Source organism: Eptatretus burgeri, chromosome 3 (genome assembly GCF_056783735.1).
Source record: "Eptatretus burgeri isolate ZD-2024b chromosome 3, Ebu_testis_v1, whole genome shotgun sequence".
Taxonomy (NCBI): domain Eukaryota; kingdom Metazoa; phylum Chordata; class Myxini; order Myxiniformes; family Myxinidae; genus Eptatretus; species Eptatretus burgeri.
Window position 1 is genome coordinate 40,410,926 of NC_140963.1, and position 21,425 is coordinate 40,432,350.

General features: G+C 43.3%; 1 long non-coding RNA gene and 1 pseudogene across 1 annotated transcript; one reads left to right on the top strand and one right to left on the bottom strand.

Annotated features, from left to right (window-relative positions):
• Nucleotides 1-2,460: 2,460 nt before the first annotated feature.
• Nucleotides 2,461-21,194, top strand: LOC147029748 (uncharacterized). The gene is made up of 4 exons (XR_015056068.1): nucleotides 2,461-2,834; nucleotides 5,686-5,813; nucleotides 6,719-6,799; nucleotides 19,876-21,194. It is a non-coding gene; the product is annotated as an uncharacterized LOC147029748 (long non-coding RNA).
• LOC147029749 (signal recognition particle RNA) lies at nucleotides 15,513-15,653 on the bottom strand (annotated as a pseudogene).
• Nucleotides 21,195-21,425: the final 231 nt, after the last annotated feature.

Sequence of the window (21,425 nt, forward strand, 5' to 3'; positions counted from 1 at the left end):
TGGTGTTACTTAACGGCACGGCAGGAGCTCACACTCAAGACCCTAAGATCTGAAGCCAGGCACCTTAACCGTTAAGACAACACCAGGCTCAGTCGATATCAAGAGACACTTTGCCAGATTAGAAACTACTCATTTTATTCGACAAAAAAGAAATTTCCCAGAGGATGCAAAGCGGCCCCCTACCTCAAAGACTATCGTGAGGGTGGAGGAAGATCAAGTAGCCCTTTTGCTTTGGTTCACAAACTGTGCCAAGAATTTACAGCAATGTTGCAAAATCCAATTCTCCCCTTACTCACTGAGCCCTCTCTGTCTAACTCCTGTCCTCCTCCCTCCTCATCACCCCTTCCCTTCCCTTCCCTTCAACCCTCCCATTCATCCCCCCCCCAACCACCTTTTTTCCTATTTTATTCCTCTTCAATCTCTATCCCGGAGAGACACGAGAAAAGAGAATGATCAATTCCAGCTGACAACAAAGAATTGAACACTGAATTTCTGTTTCCCAACGTTCCACAAGCACATTGGGAAATTGAGAGCTATTGGAACAGTTCCAAGATAGTGCCTGTTTGCAGTCGGCCTAAACGTATTCCAGGTGCAGCTGCTAAGGTCATCCGAATGATGTAGAAAACACGTCAAGCTTACATAGACTCCAGTGTGTACCAGAGAGTGTCTGCACCCCTCTCCTCGGTTGTCTTTTAGCAAACTCCGCGTTCAAAAAACTCCCACTTGTTGTGCTTTGGAAAAGTTGGCCATCCTCCACGATTTATCCTGATATTTTCCTTCTCTCGGTGAGATAATGGGTTTTGGAGGCTTTTAGGTTTGTCTTTTTGGGTTTGAGGGTTGTGGAGTAGCGAATGAAAACCCGAATCCTATCCAGGTTCCTCCTGATGGCTCCATCTTTGCTCTTTACTTCTTTGGGTTCCTTCTTGGTCTTCTGTTCATTCTTTATAATCAACACATGTCACCTGACATATAAACAGATTTTCTTAATCTAATATATATATATATATATATATATATATTTTTTTAATCAATCAATTGCTAAATTTGCTCTTGTTTGTTGCTTCCTACTGTTGCCATAATTCTTACTAAACTTGTTTCTATCCATAGTCGTTGCATAGCAGACTCTGTTGCGGAGCGTCGGTGCTAACGAAGCAGTTTCTTGGCAAGGGTTATACTTGGTGGTTTGCCATTGCCTTCCTAGTAGTAGTTAAGGTAGGAGTTTGTAATTTGTTCAGGGTGTCAGAGACAGCTCACATATTCTTCACGAAGGACACAGTAGGTGGAATCTTTCAACGTCCACCAACTAATGCCGACAGATGGGACGCCCGGTTTAACGTCCATTGGAGGGATGGGCACACGCATTGATGAATGGCTCTGCATGTGAAACACCAGGATGGCGGTTTATAGCTGCGTCGAGATTCCAGGTCCCAGGACACACAGATTGGAGGCGAGCGTGCTTACCTCTCGGCCATCATACCCCAGTCCAGAAAGCGCAACACTGCACATCATTCGTGGATACTTCGAGACCTGGGAGGGAGGACCCCGTTCCATCTTCTGAAACCCGCATATGGAGATAGCAACCAACGATGCACACCTTTACCTGTACCTAGAAATGAAGCCATCTTAAATCGATGATGCTGTCTGCAGGTAAGCGGCAGACTGAGCTTGTCCCGTGTTCACGACACGTCAGGCATTTATGTCTTGTAACAGATTTTCTTCTTAAGGATCCCTGACATGTATCAGATGTTAAAATGGCAACAGCACGATTAGCATCACCGCGGTTTACTTTACAGGTATCTCCACTCTGTTCTCGGGACAGGTATGTCCACTCTGTTCTCGGGACAGGTATGTCCACTCTGTTCTCGGGACAGGTATGTCCACTCTGTTCTCGGGACAGGTATCTCCACTCTGTTCTCAGCACAGGTATCTCCACTCTGTTCTCGGGACAGGTATGTCCACTCTGTTCTCGGGACAGGTATCTCCACTCTGTTCTCAGCACAGGTATCTCCACTCTGTTCTCGGGACAGGTATGTCCACTCTGTTCTCGGGACAGGTATGTCCACTCTTTTCTCGGGACAGGTATGTCCACTCTTTTCTCGGGACAGGTATCTCCACTCTGTTCTCGGGACAGGTATCTCCACTCTGTTCTTGGGACAGGTATCTCCACTCTGTTCTCGGGACAGGTATGTCCACTCTGTTCTCGGGACAGGTATGTCCACTCTGTTCTCGGGACAGGTATCTCCACTCTGTTCTTGGGACAGGTATCTCCACTCTGTTCTCGGGACAGGTATGTCCACTCTGTTCTCGGGACAGGTATGTCCACTCTGTTCTCGGGACAGGTATGTCCACTCTGTTCTCGGGACAGGTATCTCCACTCTGTTCTCGGGACAGGTATCTCCACTCTGTTCTCGGGACAGGTATCTAACTCCTCTTCGCATTTCGTTGTGCAACAATCTCTTTCCTGAGCAACATCGGACCAAATGTCTTCATGGACATTAAACTTCATCACGTGTCGTCTTCGTTTGTCTGTCCGTTCTCAGTTTGGTTCCATGCGTTGGGCGGAGTCGCACACCCGACGTGTCCACCCGTTGCTCCTGATTGGCCGGCCCCTGTGTTTACATGCGACAAATTCGCTCCAGCCAATCGGTGAGCTGAGCTTACGCGCTATAGCTGGTCCTGTTGTGCGGTTGTGCGAGTGGTGCGGAGTGCGGACACACACGGACAAGGTAGACGTAGTTGGGCATCGGTGGGAAGAAAAATCGGCCAAACCGAGGAGGTGTTGTCAAATCGTCCGGTTGTCGCCCCGATCGGCACCATCGACATCGCGTGCACAGGTAAGCACAATCAGCCGCCGCAGGTGTCACGTGTAAGTCGTCCCCGATATGTGATCGTGGGTCCATTTGACGTGCGCGTTCGACGGACATTTCCCTGGCGATCTAATGTCCGCGCAGCCTTCGTGGCACGATATCGGGGGGAGGGGGGGGCACAGGCTGCCCCCCTCGATGTGGGTGTTTCCTCTGTGCGCATTACGCAGTGATCCGCAAGGTTCGATTGCCCATTGATTTACGTGTCGATGTCTTGTTATTATTATTATTATTGTTATTATTATACGTTTGCTGGATCATCACCGTCGGGCGTGGCCATCCAGGGAAGGGGGTGGGGATTAAACCCGAACACCGCTTGATCCCCGAGTGAGTCCTTCCCTTGAGGGCGACAAACCAGAAAATGTATATCTTTTTTTTTTTTTTTAACGGTTGGTTACCTGGCAGGTAGCAGGTAGCAGAACTGGTGACGGGTGAAGAAGGTCTGTTGCTCGACATTGTATACTCGCTGCCGGTGGTGGGTAATCCAAGGAGGGAGATCCGAACATGCAGGGGTGAATTACCTGTCTTGTAATTGTGCTCACCTGGATAACAAAACCAAGGCACAATGATCGGTTTGGTATTTTTAGTGATTGTATTTTGATTGTGATGAAAATGTTTGTGAATAAAGGGTTTTCCTCCCTCACCTCCCGCGACCCCCCCCCCTCCCCAACCAACCCTCTGATCGTCTAAGAATAGATCTCTGTTCACGTAGTTTGTAAGGGAAGGGTTTAAAAAAAAAATTCCTGAAATTGCAAGCAGGAGTTGTGGTATGTAAATGGAAACCCTGCCTGAACCTGAACCTTGGAAGGTAAATGACAAATGATGGTCTTGGTCATATGAATCATGCAGATCACCTAAGGTGGATGGGGTTGTATATTTCCACTCCAGTCTGTCTGTCTGTCTGTCTGTGAGCAGGATATCTCAAAAAGATGTGCACGGATCTGGACAAAATTTGGTGGACAGGTTGAGTATGTGTGTGTGATGAGGACGATTAGGTTCGATTTTGGTGAAGACGCCTGATCTGGATCCAGATATCGGTGGGATGCAAAACGTAAACTGTTCACCTGGTGGAGGTATGCGCCCCCCGAGTACTGTTCTTTGTTTGAAATAGTTGTCATCGTCTATTTAGTTTCAAAGTGTAACTTTTTTTTTTGTCTTTTTTTTCTTTTTTTCATTAAAGTGTTCTTGTTTATTGTTTGTTTTATTTATTTATGCATAATAAGATATTAAATGAGCATTGTCATAGTATCGATAAGAACGTATCCTGAGATCTATACCTAACCTGACTTTGACCTTATGTGTACCATAGTGCACTTTGACTTTGCTCATGAGAAGGGGAGTAGAAGGCCCATGGTTCGGTTCCACTCCCACCCCCAGCGCCCAAGACACCTGTCCCTGCTCATTTATATGGTTATGGGGGAGACCCAGGCAGCTTGTACCATCGTTGTTTCACGTCCCTGTCGGTTGATGGTTGATGGATCTGCTCATAAAGACTTTTGTGAATAATAGCTCTTTATATGCACTCAATTTTCTCTTTGTTCATTGGGATTGCAATTCATCCCCTTCCATTTGTTAGCTCTGAAAAAACACAAAATGCATTGTTGGTTTTTTTTGTTTTTTATTTTTTTTTGCTTCTAATAATATTTGTTGTGTTTCTCAATTTTAAACCTCACTGCTGCCGAAGCTCGATGAGCTATTGGCTGTGGCTTCTCAACAAGATGGGCTGTAGAAAGTCTGCTGTTTTCTTGGTTTACTGAATTCAATACAGAGATGAGTATTTCGTACGAAGTTTAATATTCGGGGTGCACAGAACAAAATTCTGCCATGTTTGCAAATGTAATAAGTAGATGCTTTCTATGGAGGTACTTTTTACTTTAAATTCCAGTGATTGATTGATTTTATTACTGACTTCTAACCGACCTGATGGCACATGGTGTTTAGCTGTCCTTTGTTGCGTTTATTTCCTTTTGAAGGTCAAATTGTTCACGTGACCTTGACTGGGCATTGATGCAACCTTTTACCAACCAATCAATGACTGACCTTTACCCTTTGTACACATCTTTCTCTCATCTTTCTGGTTGTTTGGGAACAGGATCGAATAGGGCTTTTTGTAAGTACAGTGTATATATTATTCCATCTCTCTCTCTCTCGTGCTGGTTCTTTGAGATGCATTTTCCTTTAATGGAGAGTTTTGATCGTTGAATTGCTTGTTGCAGTTTTTCTTCCTCTGTACAATATGGCATTGGGTATAATATAATATGTTATGCAAGTTTTGATATGATGCTGCATGGTATGTAAACATAAGGTAGAGCAAGATTTCCCTGGTGCGAAAAGTCTGGCTCGTGGAATTTTGTTTTCATCATTGGTTACCTTTAAATGACGTACAGTATTGAATTTAGTAACTTGCTTTTATACTCCAGAACAGAATGTTTTGTACTTAAATGAAGATCTTATTTCTGCTGTGCAAGTTAATTGAGTTTGCCTTCTTTGGTGTCACCTGTACCGATGTCTCGTGACGCTGGAAAGCCAGGCACAAATGCCCAATGTTGTATGTGTTTGTCTATCGTCTACCTATTTATTTGCAATTTATATTCACCTATTACTCCTACTACTTGAGAATGATGCTGGTTAAATGCAGCCTCTTGTGGTGTTTGACCACAGGACTATTCATTTAAGCCTTTCATAAACTGGAAAGCCAGGATTGATGTTCAAATTGAGTCTGTGCAGGAATTTGTAGTTTGTTCAGTGTGCCAGCGATTACTTGCCTATTCTTTGCAAAAGATACCGTGGGATCTTTGAATCCACTGACTTGTACAATCAGATGAGACACTCGGCGTAACGTCCACCCGAGTGCTGGTGGGGAACTTTGTGATTCAACACCCCGCTTGCAAAACGTCAACCCAACTTGTAGTCGGGACGGGAATCGGCCCCAAACTAGACGACACTAAGGTAATTGCATTAACTCTGCTCCATCATCTTTGACACATTAAGATACCCTGCTGTCATCTAATATCTTTGTACTGCTTATGATTTATTTACAAACAAACTCTCATATGAGACTTTGATGGATGTAAATATATAAATGTTTATGGCTTCAAATTGGTGCGTGTGCTATATGTTTGCCTCTTCGAGACTTTTTAAAAAAAAAATTTCAGGGAAATGCTGGTGGTTGTTCAGTATTTATGAAATTGAAAGATTTGCTTTTGCTGAGAAATTGCAGGACACCTTGAAAGTACAACACAGATGTAAACCACATTACATTTAAGGGAGTTAATGCTTTGATTTAGATCTCTGAACCATTCCTCTAACTCTCACCTTCTGGCAACCCACCCTCCCCTCCCCTTCTCTAATTTTCCAATGTAAAACGTGATCGACAACATCCTACAGTCAAATCCACCAGGCCGTCGAGTCGACGCCATAACCTCCACTCTAAGGGATGCTCACGGTCATATGCCCATTCATGTTGAAAGCGAAATTTACAGCAGCAGAACTCTTGATGAAGATTTGTACAGTGCAAAGTGCTGGAGGAGTGCAAAGATAGATCGTCTCACAGAATGTACATGCATGCACTCCTGGTGTGGAGCTAAATCTGCTTTCGGCATATGCAGTGTGGCTGCACGGTTTGCTGCATCTTGGCAACCATGGCCAAGGCTGCTGGAGCTTTTTTTTGATGGAGACATATGGTGATTACACAACCTCCCAGATATAGTTGCACATCTTGTGCGTGCAGTCTCCTTTGGCATGTTATACAGTGTTAAACAAGCTGGTACTGTGAGGATGAAGCAAAACTCTCACCATTTATGCTCATATATTATATAATTAACTTCCCCCCTCCCCCACCCCCGCTCTTCTAGCCAAAGAAGGGCGCCTCCATATGCTGGTTTCAGAAGGTGGAACACAGTCTCTCAGGGCTCAAAGTATCCACCTCTGTTCTGGTAAGGGATCACAATTCATGGACGATGCTGTGAAGTTTTATTGTTCTGAGGGCTCTTTTCATGATCGTCATTGAACTCTTTGCTGTTTCAAACCCTACCGGGATTCCTCTACAGCTGCAAACATTCACGAGTCGCACATACTGTACATGAGAATCACGAATCCCAATTCTACCCCCTCCCCCGACATCAGCCACCAGACCCATTTCATCACCTAGTGGTGTCATTAGTGAGAGGGTAGGCAAAAATGTGCATCACCAAAGCTCCAAACATGTTCCATGTGCAATGCCAACAGCAGTCATCATTAATTATAGAGATCCTTGCTACCTGGGGATAATTGATTTTAGATGAGCTGTGATTGTGTGTGTGTGTGTATATATATATATATATATATATATATATATATATATATATATATATATATATATATATATATATATATATATATATATATATATATATATATATATATATATATATATATATGAAAGAAAGACCCACCCACATCTCTCACCTGTGAATGGAGGGAATAGCCAATCTGCTCTCACCTAATCAACTAAACCAAGGTGGCTGGAATTATATAAATAATTGATCCCTCCCACACTCCTCCAGCCAAAGAAGAATTAGCACTTACCTTGTGTAACGCTGTTTCAAATCCTTCCCAGAGTTCAACAACTTTGAAGACGTTCACACACAGTACACACATGAGAATCCCAATGATATACCCCCCTTCAGCTACCGGACCGGTTTCATCACTTACTGTCGAATCATCAGCGACGGCGTCGACATAAATGCAGAGCGAGGCAATTTCCCCCCCCCACTCCCAAGTAATAAAATTTTCAACGTTTTTGTATGTATTAAATCCATCTATGTTATTAAATTAGACTTGTGATACATTGTATCCCCCCCCCCTCAATCCTGGCTTTTGGTTCAGTCCATGTGGATTAGCACATAAGCAGAAATGTTCATGTGATTTTCGTTTTAAAAATAATAAAATGCTTAGCATTTTGTTTATTTTCGTATGAGTTAAATCCATCTGTTATTTGTTTTGATACTTGTTTCAGTTTATTTGGATACGTTTACAAAACCCCCCCATCCACTTTCTCAACAATCCTCTGGAAGAAGTCTTTTCTTTCAAGCTTCTAGGTCTCACTATCTGCCATGACCTTTCCTGGGAAAGTCACATTTCCAACCTCGCCTCAAAAGCCAGTCGCCAACTGGGAATCCTCCATCGTGCTAAGTCCTTCCTTTGCCCTCTTGAGCTCCTGACCACTTACAAAGCTTTTGTCCGTAGCCTGATGGAGTACTGCTCTCCCCTCTGGGCTGGTGCTCCTGCCTCCCACCTTTCTCGGCTTCACGCTGTCGAAACCAGGGCATTTAAGATCATCGGCATCTCCCGCAATGAAGCTGAGTCTTTGGGCCTCTCACTCAATCACCGCAGGTTGGTCGGTGGTCTTTCTGTCTTCTACCAACTCCTCTCCAGCCTTGCCCCCCCTGCTCTCTCTGTGATTTGTCCCCACCACATTTCCACAGGGCGCTCAAGGTCCGCCAACAACCCCCTTCTGGTAAAACTACCAAAATCACGAATCACTGCTCATCTTCACTCTTTCATTCCTCTTTTTTCCCGCCTTTGGAATAAACTTCCTCACTCTATTCTTTCCCATTCTTCCCTCCAGGCTTTCAAAACAGCTGTTCACCACCACCTCTTATCTTCCCCCATCCAAATCCTCGATCTTTTCTACCCCCGATAATCCACCCAAGCCCACTTCCTTCATTTCTCCTGCTTTCCTTCCTGAAAGTCCCTGAAATGTCCATCTTCTCTTCGCCATGTTCCCCGTCCCATCCCCATCCCTCTCCCTTCCACAGTTCACCTAATGTGTCTGTTCCCCACTGTTTTGTCCCTTCCACTCCCGCCCCTCTTGTCCATGCCTCCTTGCTGTGAGTTGTGTGTTAGCTCTCATACGAGCCTCGACCAAGGTATACAAAAAAAATAAAAAAATGTATCACTTTTGGAATGGTTTTGTCCAGTGTCCATTTCTCCCCCCACCCCCCTCCACAATCCCAGCCTGGTTTGGTTGAGTCCACATTTACATTCAATTTATTTTCATAATAAAACTTAATGTTTCATATATTTTTTGTTCACCTGGAACGTAGTTCCGGGGAGCTTGTGAGATGGCACGTCGTCCATCCACAAACACTTGCAACTTCTCTGAAACTACATACATTTTAATGAAATTTGAACACAACCTTCATCACCCGGTATGTGCCAGAGTTTATTCACGGCATTTACAAAAAATAAAAATCGGGCCCGAAGGGGATCTACAGGGGGTTGCCCCCTACAATAGGCATTTGCTTTCTTCTCAAACCACACACACACACACACACACACACACACACACACACACACACACACACACACACACACACACACACACACACACACACACACACACACACTTCTAATGAAACTTGACCACGACCTTCATCACCTGTGATTTACCAAAGTTTTTTTCACATTATTTAAAAAATTGTGGTCTATGGGGGAGGTGGGGGTTGCTCTCCAAAATAGGTATTTGCTATAACATTGATACATTTTGCTGCTTCCATCCCACGTTGACTTCCTTCTCAGTATCATTATTCTACCAGGTGAGCACCCAGGGGTATTGCCCTTATTTTTTAATTTTGTGTTGAGTACAACAGCCCAGAGACAAAGTAACTTCCTTGCATTGAAATGCCCACCATGGCTTCAGCAGTTATCGAGTTAGGTTGGGATAAAGTTTAACTTTTTATGTATTTATTTTTTCAGAGTGGAAACAAAAGAAGAACTACAAATTGGCAATTTAGCAATCTGTCATTGTGGTGCTCTAGCAATGTATTCTGGCATATTTTTAAATCTCGGTAGAACAGAAAACGCTCGAGAAAAGGTATGGCTTTTAATTGCTTTCACGACTTCACTCTGTAGTAGTTTATGAGCGTATCATTATGTACACATTTGAATTGGCAGCTTTTTTTGAATGGGCTTTTTATTTTTCTTCTTTTCTTTTCCTGTATCATCCCTCCACAATGGAGTACTACTGCACTCTATGATTGCTGTGGAAATGGCTCTTAAGGTTTAACACTGCTTAGAATAGTTCTTATATCCTTTGTGCAGTGTACGTCTCAGCATAATTGTGATATTAGGTATGTGTCACTTATCCTGTTAATGTCTGTCTAAAAAATCCTGACCCTTTTGACCCTTTAAAAAAAATGTATTTATGTTAAAAAAAAAAAAATAAATATATATATATATATATATATATATATATATATATATATATATATATATGCCTGGTGTTGGCGCAGTGGTTAGGGTAGCGGCTTGGGATCCAAAAGGTCCTGAGTTCAAGCCCCGTTGGGCCACTGAATTAATACACCAGGGGGTTTACTCAGCCTGTCATCCTTCCGAGGTCGGCGAAATGAGTACCAGTGTACTGGGCCGGTGTATACCCCGGTTAAAATAGGTGTACCATATCCCTGTGTCGTAAGAGGCGACCAGGGTTGCGTCAGGAAGGGCATCCGGCGTAAAACATGTGGCAAATCACTATGCGGATCATACGGATGATCCGCTGTGGCGACCGCGAACAGGAGCAGCCGAAAGAAGAAGAAGAAGAAGAAGATATATATATATATATATATATATATATATATATATATATATATATATATATATATATATATATATATATATATGTATATATATATATATATATACACTAGCTGGGGTACCCAGCGTTGCCCAGGGGGGGGGGGATTAGGAATAGGGTATATTGTGGTGCTTTTTAGAGATATATATATCACATTTAATTACGACACATTTCACATTTCTTTGTCATTGTCAGCGTTCGTCATCAGTGCTCCAGTGCCTCGGGGGTAGACCACATTGCGTGTCAGACTGTTGGGTACCAGGATGCTGAGCTTCACTCCGCTGCCGGTCCGAGAGGCAGCCACATAAAGCTGGCCATGGGAGAAGCACAGGACAGAGAGGTCGACACTGATTGCCTTGTACGTCTGACCTTGAGCCTTGTTGATCGTCATCGCAAAGCATGGCTTGCAGGAAAACTGGAGTCGGTGAAACTGGAAGGGCAGTTCGGAGTCGGGCAGAATGAGTGGGATCCTCGGCATAAGGATGACTTCTCCTTTGTATGGTCCACAGGAGATGGGGGCCTCAATGACATTGGCATGTAGGTGAGTTATTATGCAGCGTGTGCCATTGGTGGTCTTGGGTGGCTCCATGTTTCCCAGGATCATGATGGGCACACCGAGTTTCAGCTTGAAGAGTTGTGGTGGCATTCCTGACAGCTCAAGAGAATTTAGCAGCTCAACATTGTAAGTGACTGCCTCCTCGTTGCAGATGGCACTGTCCACAGACTTGTAGATCCTTTCGTCGCTGGGGAACTCTCCCATGAGCCAGTTGCTGAGCTGGTTGACATTTGTGTTCAGTGGAGAGAGAATTGTACACTCGGCCAGCCACTCAGACCTGACTCCATTTGTGGTCAAGCAAGGGTAGACTTCAGCCTTGAGCTCCTCCAGTGTGGAGACTATCTTTCCCAGTTCAGGAGGAATTGCGATTGTGTCTGGTTCGGCCGAAAATGGGATTTGTCCATTGCCAATTTCCAGGAGCAGCTTGGAGAAGTTGGTGACCCCTTCATCGCCAGACAGGTGAGCTCGCATGTTGGTGGTCAGGTGCTTGACAGTCCCATGGCGCCACAGGTAGGACGTCTTCAGGCTGACGTCGACAATGTTGGATCTGGTGCCTCTCTTGACCACTGGAAGGATTTGTCGGAAGTGTCCGCAGAGCAGTGTGGGGATGCCTCTCATGGGTTGCTGGACTCCTGTGATGTCCTGCAGTGTGCGGTCTACAGCTTCATAGGCTGACTTGTGAGTCATCAGGGCCTCATCCACAATGATGGCAGCAACATCCTTGATGACCTTGGCCAATGCAGTTCCACCCTTGATGCTGCATGTTGGCTGCTCTTTTGAGGTGTGTGTCGAGTGGAATCTTGAAGGTGCTATGCAGCGTTCGTCCTCCCTGGAGCAGTGTTGGTCCTCCCTGGAGCAGTGTTGGTCCTCCCTGGAGCAGTGTTGGTCCTCCCTGGAGCAGTGTTGGTCCTCCCTGGAGCAGTGTTGGTCCTCCCTGGAGCAGTGTTGGGGCAATTGCACTGAATGCAGTAGCAAGAGCAATCTTGCCTCCTGAGCAAATCTTTTTCAGTATCGTTTTGATGACTAAGCTCTTGCCTGTGCCACCCGGTGCATCGAGGAAGATCATGTTGCTGCTTTTGTTGCCATTGATGATGCTATCTTGCTGCACCAGTTCAAGAACTGCATTGTAGACCTGATGCTGGTCATCTGTCAGGTGCTGTTGGAGGTCATCAGCCTGGACAGCCAACTACTCTTGGTTGTAGTCCACTTCCCTGAAGTTCTCTCGAGCATATCTTCTGTGCCCCTCTCTCGTGTAGGTAGGTCATACGAACTGAGATGACTGCCACCCATCATGATCACCTTGTCCTCGAGGGAGCAAAGTGCAAGGTTGTAGACCTCGTTGTAGTCAGCATCTGCCAACATTGTGACGGTGCTGGATAGGTAGTCGTCAGAGAGGAGGTCACGGAACTGATCCCAGAGTGTGCGTGGATTGCTAGGGAAACAGGTGGTGAGGTTGACTGCCATGAGACTCCTGACGTTTGGTGCAGACTGGCTGATGCCTGACTCCTCCATAGCAAGGTGGAGGTGCTGGTCATTTTCTAGGAGTCCCCTTGCGAAACAGGCTTCATGGAAGGACAAATCCTGGCAATCCACGGTTCTCAGAACAGTGAAGGAGGAGGGGCCACAGACTTCAGTCAGGAGAAGTTGAACGTAGTAACAGTCACCCGGCCTCGGACTAATGCTGTAGATGCGGCCAATTGCCGGAGCCTTCCAGATTGCATATGGACCTTCGACCACCTCTCCTCACTCATGGTGGGCCCACTTCTTGCGCGACTTGTCCCATGTGTCCTACTCGGGAGCCTCTTGGTATTTGAGTGTCTTGGCTCTGGAGGATTGTTGGTCTTCATGGGGTGCCACCAAAACTGATGGATCTGATGTCTGAACTCTACTCTACTCTGGTACTGAGAGTGCTGTGAGATGTGGTGGTACCATCTCTGACTTATTTCCAGTTGTTACTGGAGTTTGTCAGGGTGTGTACTGGCCCCCACACTTTTCAGCACTTGTATGGACTGGATTCTAGGGAGGATGTTGGAGAGATCAAGCTGTGGTGCATCATTTGGGAATGTCAAGATCTCTGACCTTGATTTTGCAGATGATGCAGTCATCTTTGCGGAGACTTTAGATATCCTTTTGGGGGCCCTCGAGGTGCTGAATGAGGAGTCGGAGCCGCTGGGATTACGGGTTTCCTGGGTCAGATCCAGGCTTTCAATGACATCTTGGATGCTGCTCTCCTGTCTGTGCCTGTTTATGGTGAGGTCGTGTTGAGATTCACTTACCTTGGCAGTGATATTCATGTCTCTGCTGGCTGTGAGTCAGAGGTCAATAGATATCTGGGTCGTGCCTGGGGAATCATGGATTCACGGGATCATGGGATGTGGCACTGCCGGTGCCTATGCAGGAGGATGAAATTCCGAGTCTTCTCGTCCTTGGTGCTTCCAGTCTTGCTCTTCAGATGTGAGACTTAGACTCTGACCAAGGATCTGTGATGGAGACAATTCCTTTGGTACCGGGTCTCTTTGGAGAATCCTTGGCGATCGCTGGTCAGACTTTGTGTCCAACGAGCGGTTGCTGATCGAGAATCAAATGAGATTTGTTACCTGCATAGTCCGTGAGCGTCAGCTGCAGCTGTATGGACATGTGGCTCGTTTTCCTGACACTGATCTTGCTCACCAGACTCTCTCAGCGAGGGAGTCTCGTGAGTGGAGGAAGCCAATGGGCCGACCACGTGCCTTGTGGTTGCAGTAGGTTGATCGGCATCTCAAGGAGATTGGGATGGGCCAGGCATGGGGAATGGCCAGACGGCGGCCCCTGGAGGCCTCTGGAATACCGGCGGAAAGTGGACGCAACGACGCATTGCTCTGGCGCATGCTCCCATACCTGACCTGACCTGTTCAATGACATTATATTTATATATATATATATATATATATATATATATATATATATATATATATATATATATATATATATATATATATACACACACACACACGGGAGTGGGTTTCGGGGTTTATGCATTGATTGTTTATTGCTTTTCTGTACATTCCCTTCCCTGTGACCATTATTATTATTTCCATTAAATATACCTTGTTTCAGGGTGAATGTGGGTTGGAGTGGTCCCTCATTTGGTGATTGGGAAAGCCTGTTGAGGTTTTATTGGCTGCAGCTATTAAATGCCGCACTTCCAGACAGCGCAACACATCTCCAGCTCAGTTGGCCTAATTAGGATGAGTCTTGTGATGTTAATTAGCGCTGGGCTGGCTTAGACCCCAATTGGTATGGTATCATGATTAGTGGCCATGCGGTTTTTGAACCGTTTGACAATTGTGGTCGCATTGATGTGACTCACCGGATTTGAACCATGTAACTGGTGCAATCCATGTGATTACAACAATATATTTATACAAATGCGGGTTTGTTCCTTATGAATGGTTGAAGATCACACGATGATCCTCAATCCATTAAGATTTCATTGCTGCTGTTTGGGCACAGTGAAATAAAGTAATATATATATATATATATATATATATATATATATATATATATATATATATATATATATATAATCTTCTCTCTCTTTCTATGTGTATATATATATAGTATATACAGTATGACTAAATCTCTTATCTTGTATGTACGTATGTTCCTGAAATACAGCCAAAACAGGACATGATAGTGCAAAAAATTTTAGGGCCACCTTACTCACCATTCTCCTGCAGTTTGCAGTATCAAGTTTCATTCAAATCTGGCAACAAAAAAAATCAATTCCCAATTCGGTCAAGTACTCTTTGGGAGAATTTGATCAATGCAAACAACCTCAGCGGTGTAGTTCACTGGAACTATCTTTTTTTTTTTTTTCTTGAAATGATTTATTTTAAAAATCTCAAACATTTAGTATCGACAAAGAACGATTTGTTTTTAAGCGTAAAATAAACCGCCATTTTGATCTGATACTTCCGTCTTCATTAATAAATAATAGTGTTTCGAAGATTACGCACAATAATTTGTTCGACTTTCTTTTTTCACATGGATGCGCAATATCAAGTTTCGTTCAAATCGGGCAACGAAAAAAATTTATTAAAAAATAAATTCCCAATTCAGTCAAGTACTCTTCTGGAGAATTTGATCAATGCAAACAACCTCAGATGTATAGTTCGCTGAAGCTTTTTTTTTTTTTTTTTTTTTTTCATCAACCGCTGTTGCAACTGGAACCCAACAGATTCACGTGTCGTCTAGTATGTATGTATGTATGTATATGTATGTATGTATATGTATGTATATATATATATATATATATATATATATATATATATATATATATATATATATATATATTGTTGTTGTTGTTCGTCTTTCGGCTGCTCCCGTTCGGGGTCGCCACAGCGGATCATCCGTTATGATCCGCATACTGATTTGGCATAGGTTTTACGCCGGATGCCCTTCCTGACACAACCCTGGTCGCCTCTTACGACACGGATAAGGATTGGGTTTCGCCATGATTCCGGGCTGCCCTACACCCTCTCATTGCGCGGCCCAGTGCAGAGCTCCCGTCTTCAAGCGATCCTCCAACCCAAGCCTCCGAGTATCCGGATTACAGGCGCACGCCACTACGCCCGGTCATATATATGTATATGTATGTATATGTTTATCATTTGTTAGTTCCAATCATAATTGATAATGATCATCTAATTGTTCTGTGTTCATAAGAGCTTGCTCCTATTGTTTTATTTGACAATACAGAGCTTTTGCTGTTTCGAAATCGTTCACCGTGATTCCCATTGTCCAATTTTGCATTGTGATGGCAGAATACAATGATGGGTAGTGCTTCAGCACACATCCAAAACCTTGGCCTTTAAAATTGACTGCCATGTTTGCTACCTACCCAATGGCATTGCTCTGTGTGTCGCATGCTGCCACAAAGCTAGTCTTAAGAACCTGGCTTGCTCCAACCTTGTATGAACAACCAAGAGTCAATATCCATTTCAACTATTCAGTCCATTCTGACACAAATTTTCCCAACTCTATTGTGGTCTTGTTCGTTCTGCCCAGCCTCTGCTTCTCTAAGTCACATGTTCTGCCAGAAATCCATTCCTTGTTCCCCCAAAAGGTATACAATATACAGTACTTGATATCCACTTCCATTCTTTCACACCTATTGATAGCTGTGATTGACAGATTGACATAGCTAACCCATTGATAGATAGTTCGGAGGAAGGGTCTTCTCCCTTTTGTTGGTGGGAGGGAAAAATCGCTGTATCACCCCTCACTCATCTAGCCTTGCCCAGTTTGACATGGAGGAACACTGGGACAAGACATCTTAACCAGTCTTGTCTAAAATAGATTAAGCTTACTTCCCGAGAGAGCCATAGAAAAGGAAACTTTACCTAACCCCACATACTTAATCAAATTTGAAAAGTTTTAAAACTACACAAACACAAATTGAGGATAAGGCCTTGTAGCTGATGACTGCCTTTACCCCCATAAACCTAACTACGTGTGGTGTTATGTGTCTGTCCTTGCTCGCTGGTCAATTCGTCTGTCTTTATCATGCTGGAACAGCATTTATATTGGATTACCTAATTAGTGTTTGTTCGCCCCTGTTGGACTTTGTCCGAAACGGGGGCTCATGGATTTGGTCTTGATTTTCCTGTCCAAAACTACAATCTCGGACATGTATGGACCGATTTCATTCGTACATGGCGCAAATACATTTACACATTTTGTTTCGCGTTGCGAATTAAAGCTGGCTGACCGGCCTCTATTTCAGTTGTAAAAAAGCCGATGTTGAACATGTCCTCAACCATTTCTTAGACATGCATTTACCGATCTTGTTAAAACTTGGTTACACAGATAATGAATGCTGGCTTACATAAGCATGCCATTTTTATTTGAGATCAACTCCAAGATGGTCAAATGGTGGCCATTTTGTTACTCAAACATGGCTCCAACCATTTCTCGGACATGTACAGTCTGATTTTGTTCAAACGTGGCACAAGCACAGTACACGATGGAATACACTTGCACCCAACTTTATTTTGCGATCTGATCAAAGAGGGCCGACTGGTAAACTACGCTGGCGGCCATTTTAGTTGTAAATAAAATGGACTCGCCCTTTAATGCCATACAACAAAATTACTAAAACAATGGGAGCTATGACATTTGTCTTTCAAAATTTTTTTTTTATTAATATTATTATTTTATTTTCCTTGTTAACATTGTATTTTGTTGTATTCATTTGTTTTTGGAATGAAAATATGGAGATGAAGTTTAAAGGTGAATGAGGAAGTTGTATGTGAGAAAGGGGAAGGGATTTTTTTTTTTTCCCGCCTATCGGAATGGAAGGCTGCAACATTTATTCATTCCTCGTGGGTGATTTATAATAGCTGCAGAAGACTGCTTGCATTGCTACCAAGACGGGGCTTACTATTTCTCCTTTGGAAGAATTGTTTTTTCATTCATCTCACATTTGGTCAAGGAGAACTTGCATGCAATTGAGATTTGACTGCTTGATGGTTTTGGCATGACCAACAGCCTTTATTATTATTATTATTATTATTATTATTATTATTATTATTATTATGGAATAGGCAAAGCCTAGAAGCGAACGTAGAATTCTTCTTGTATCAGATGCTGCAATTTCCGGTTACTTCGGCCTGGATTCGGGATCAGCGATCAAATAATGTAAATCACGATTAAAAATTATTTTTTGATGATGCGGGAGATATCTTTATTAAAATCAGTGGAGGAAATATACATCATGTCTCCGACGATGCCTTTATCTCCCGGGACGCATCATTCCCCATGACAAAAACCAGAAGCAAAAGGGTCATAGCCGACGACACGGATTCCAAATTGCCAGGGTATTGTGTTGTTGTTTCCTATTCTCTCATGTGCGCACGTTGAGTATGAAGCTCACTACGTTCGCTATTATTATTACTAGGACATGCCCGTAAAAAAAAAAAACTTTAAAACCACAAGCAAGAAACAACAACCACACAGGCCGTTTCTTCGCTCTCGTGTGCCCGTATGTGCGTGGCCCGGAAGTTCGCATATCGCAGTTAGGCCAAAAAAAAAAAAGTTGCATTGGCGTAACCTGCCCGACCCTAAAAATTCCGCCGACCCTACGTTTTTTTTTTTGTTTGTTTTTTTGCTATCGAAAAATTTTGCCGACCCTATTTTATTGCTATTTTTGTTGTTTTGCTATCGTTTTCAAGTATCTTGTTGATTGCGATCGCAAAAACCCGGAAGTGTTTCGGACAGAACCCGCCGACAAAAAGGGTGGTACTCGAGCCGGGGGAGATTTTGGGAGGGATTTATTAGGAAAAATAAAAATAAAAAAAGATCCCGACCGACCTACCCTATTTTTCAGTGACCCGTTACGCCAATGCAACATTTTTTTTTTTTTTTGGCCTTACGATTATTTGCAATTTAGTTTTAATGGCCTATTATTCAATTAGCGCCAACGTATTTTGCCTTTTCGCAAGGAAAAACACAAAGAGAAGAGAAGAGAGAGAAAAAATTTACTTTCTGGTTCGGAGCACACCAGCTCACTCTGATGTTACCGAAATTTATGCACCGTCTAATATGAAAACTTTCATAACTTGGGGCATTGTGTTTATCTATAAATGCACATAAGAAATCGAGAAATTGTTAGAATACACGAAGTCATCACTCTCCGGAAGTCCGTATGTTGTAACCCGTAATGGGGAGCGCGGCTGAGGCTCCCTTCCCCCATCGGCCACGCCCACGCATCAACGTGCCTTGTCATTGGTTTGGTAAATAAATGGCCATAACTTGGAAAGCACTTGTCTGATTAATATCAAACCTCAAAAAGGCACATCCGCAGGTCCCCAGCAATATATCTGGCAAGTTTCGATTAGATCGGACCAGTGGTTGTCGAGAAACAGCGGTCAAGTACATGCACACACAGAGATTGCTGGAATTATAGATAGATTATTTTTTGGTTTTTCTCAGGCCCACTCCACTCCACTCCACTGAGATCTTCTGTGCCTGGGTGTTGTTCTGAAAAAGACAACACTTTTTTTGTGGAATTTCATTGGCAACGATTTTTCATCTGATATTGGCTCCTTGTGGCTTGTGTGTAAAGAGCACTTCTTTGCCTTTGTGGCACCTTGCATGTCTTGTGGTGCCTTATGCCTGTCGGTACAGTTTTCAGAGTCGGGAGTCAATTTATCCTTGGATCCTTCATCAACATTCCTGCGTTTGGCCCTGCCTGTTTCCAGAGGGCTATTCAACTAAGTACCTCGGCAACTTATTTTCTTGTGGCATTTAAGCTTTTGTTTTGGTCATATTTACATATTTTCTATGTTCATGACTCCTACCACTGGCAAAGAATGACATGGTTCTGTCGGAACGTGATTTGTTGATATTAAAATCAAGACTGTATTTATCTATATAATAAAGCGGGAGTTTCTCTGTCTGTCTGTCCAACCCCAAAATACTCCCTCACTTTTGGGGTTAGCCCCACCAAACTTTTTGTGGAACATTCTTTGGTCTTGGTGGGTGTGAGGTTTCATAAATTTCTCAATACAATTATGATTTTGTGTTGTTTTTCCAGCTGTATGAAGTCTCTCTCCTCCCTCCGACATCTAAACAGTCATGGGTTTGGTATTCACAGTTTCACAATTTCTTGCATGTGGAATCATTTGCTGGTTTGGTAATATCTCAATACAATTGAGATTCTGCATTTCCAATGTGTGGGGGTAATGTAGCCAAGGTGCTGGCAGCGAATGGAAATGCATGGATGCCCAGGACCTGTAAGTGGGTTTGAGCTTCCATACATGACAGTTGATGAAGCTGTATGTGTGCGTGTTTTGCAGAATCATCATGGGTAGTTGTATGAAGTTAGGTGGTCTGTATTGATCCCATAGGAAAAAAAAATGAAAAAAGGAACTTTGTTTAACAGGATTATCGTGAACCCTCCTCCGTCGAGAGTTTCCAGTTGTTACTGGAGTTTATCAGGGGTGTGCACTGGCTTCCACACATTTCAGCACTTGTATCAACTGAATTCTGGGGAGGATGTCAGAGAGATAAAGCTGTGGTGCATCGTTGGAGAATGTCAAGATCTCTGACCTTGATTTTGCAGATGATTCAGTCATCTTTGCAGAGATGTTGGATATCCGTCTGGGGTCCCTCAAGGCACAGAATGAGGAGTTGGAGCCGCTGCGATTACGGGTTTCCTGGGTCAAAATAAAGATCCAGGCTTTTAATGACATTGGATGCTGCTATCTTGTCTGTACCTGTTTATGGTGAGGATGTTCAGGTCATGGAAATATCTTGAGAAAAATGCTATGGGCATAGAAAAGGCCCCTTCATATGGTATGTACCATGTGGCAAACAATAGAAAATAAGGGACATTCCATGGCTTGTGGAAAATGCCAGATGATGGAAAATGAGATGCATTCAAAAAGAAATCTCATGTACATGCTGTGCTACCCTTGTGTTCTGAGGAGGAACAAATTAATGCTCTAGAAAAGTAAATGTAAAGGGGTGCCAATTTTTTTTTTAAACAAATTGATCACACACATCACACATAGCCAGAGGTTATCTTGTGCGTTTTCGTTTTCAAGGGACACAAAAAACTTTACGTACTGGCAGGTTTTAACCTAAATATGTGGGGCGCTCCTTTCTATGAACTATTCTAGAACATTACTTGGTTCCTCCTCAGAACCCAAGGGTAGTGCAGCATGCACTCGATAATTTTTTGAATGTGCCCTATTTTGTCGTCTGGCATTTTCCACAAGCCATGGAGTGTCCCTTCTTTTCTATGGTTTGCTACATGGCACATACCATATAAAAGGGCCTTTTCTATGTCCCTGGCATTTTTCCCAACGATCCTCTTCAAAATTCAAGGCAATCAGATGAAAATTGACAATTTTAGGAATTTGGCTGATGTTGACCTCAAAAATAATTGGTGGTTGAATTTAATGACATGTAAATCATGTTCAAATTTCTTGTCCATCAGATGTAAATTGTCATTTTTACAAAATTGGCCGATATTGACCTTTGGTCTGGTCTATGTTAACCTCAAAAGAGTGGCCGCTATCACATGTTCAGGTAACGTGGTAAAGTTTCAATTTCCTCTGCTGAACGGTTTTCGATCTTAACAAAATGCAGACACATACGACATACGTCTGTACTTATGCTACCGATCGCTTAACTCTGTTTTTTGCTTCGTGATCGCAGGGTAATGAGTACGTACAATTGTAGATGACTTATTTGATGCACAAATAAATTTATCTACTAATGCATATCCAGAAATGATAGTGCTGCTCTCAAGTGGAAACCAAGCAGCATTGCACGATGTTTCTGACAGTTATTGGAGGATGATGTGTGGATAGTTGAGTGTGTGCAAAAGAACAAAAACTAC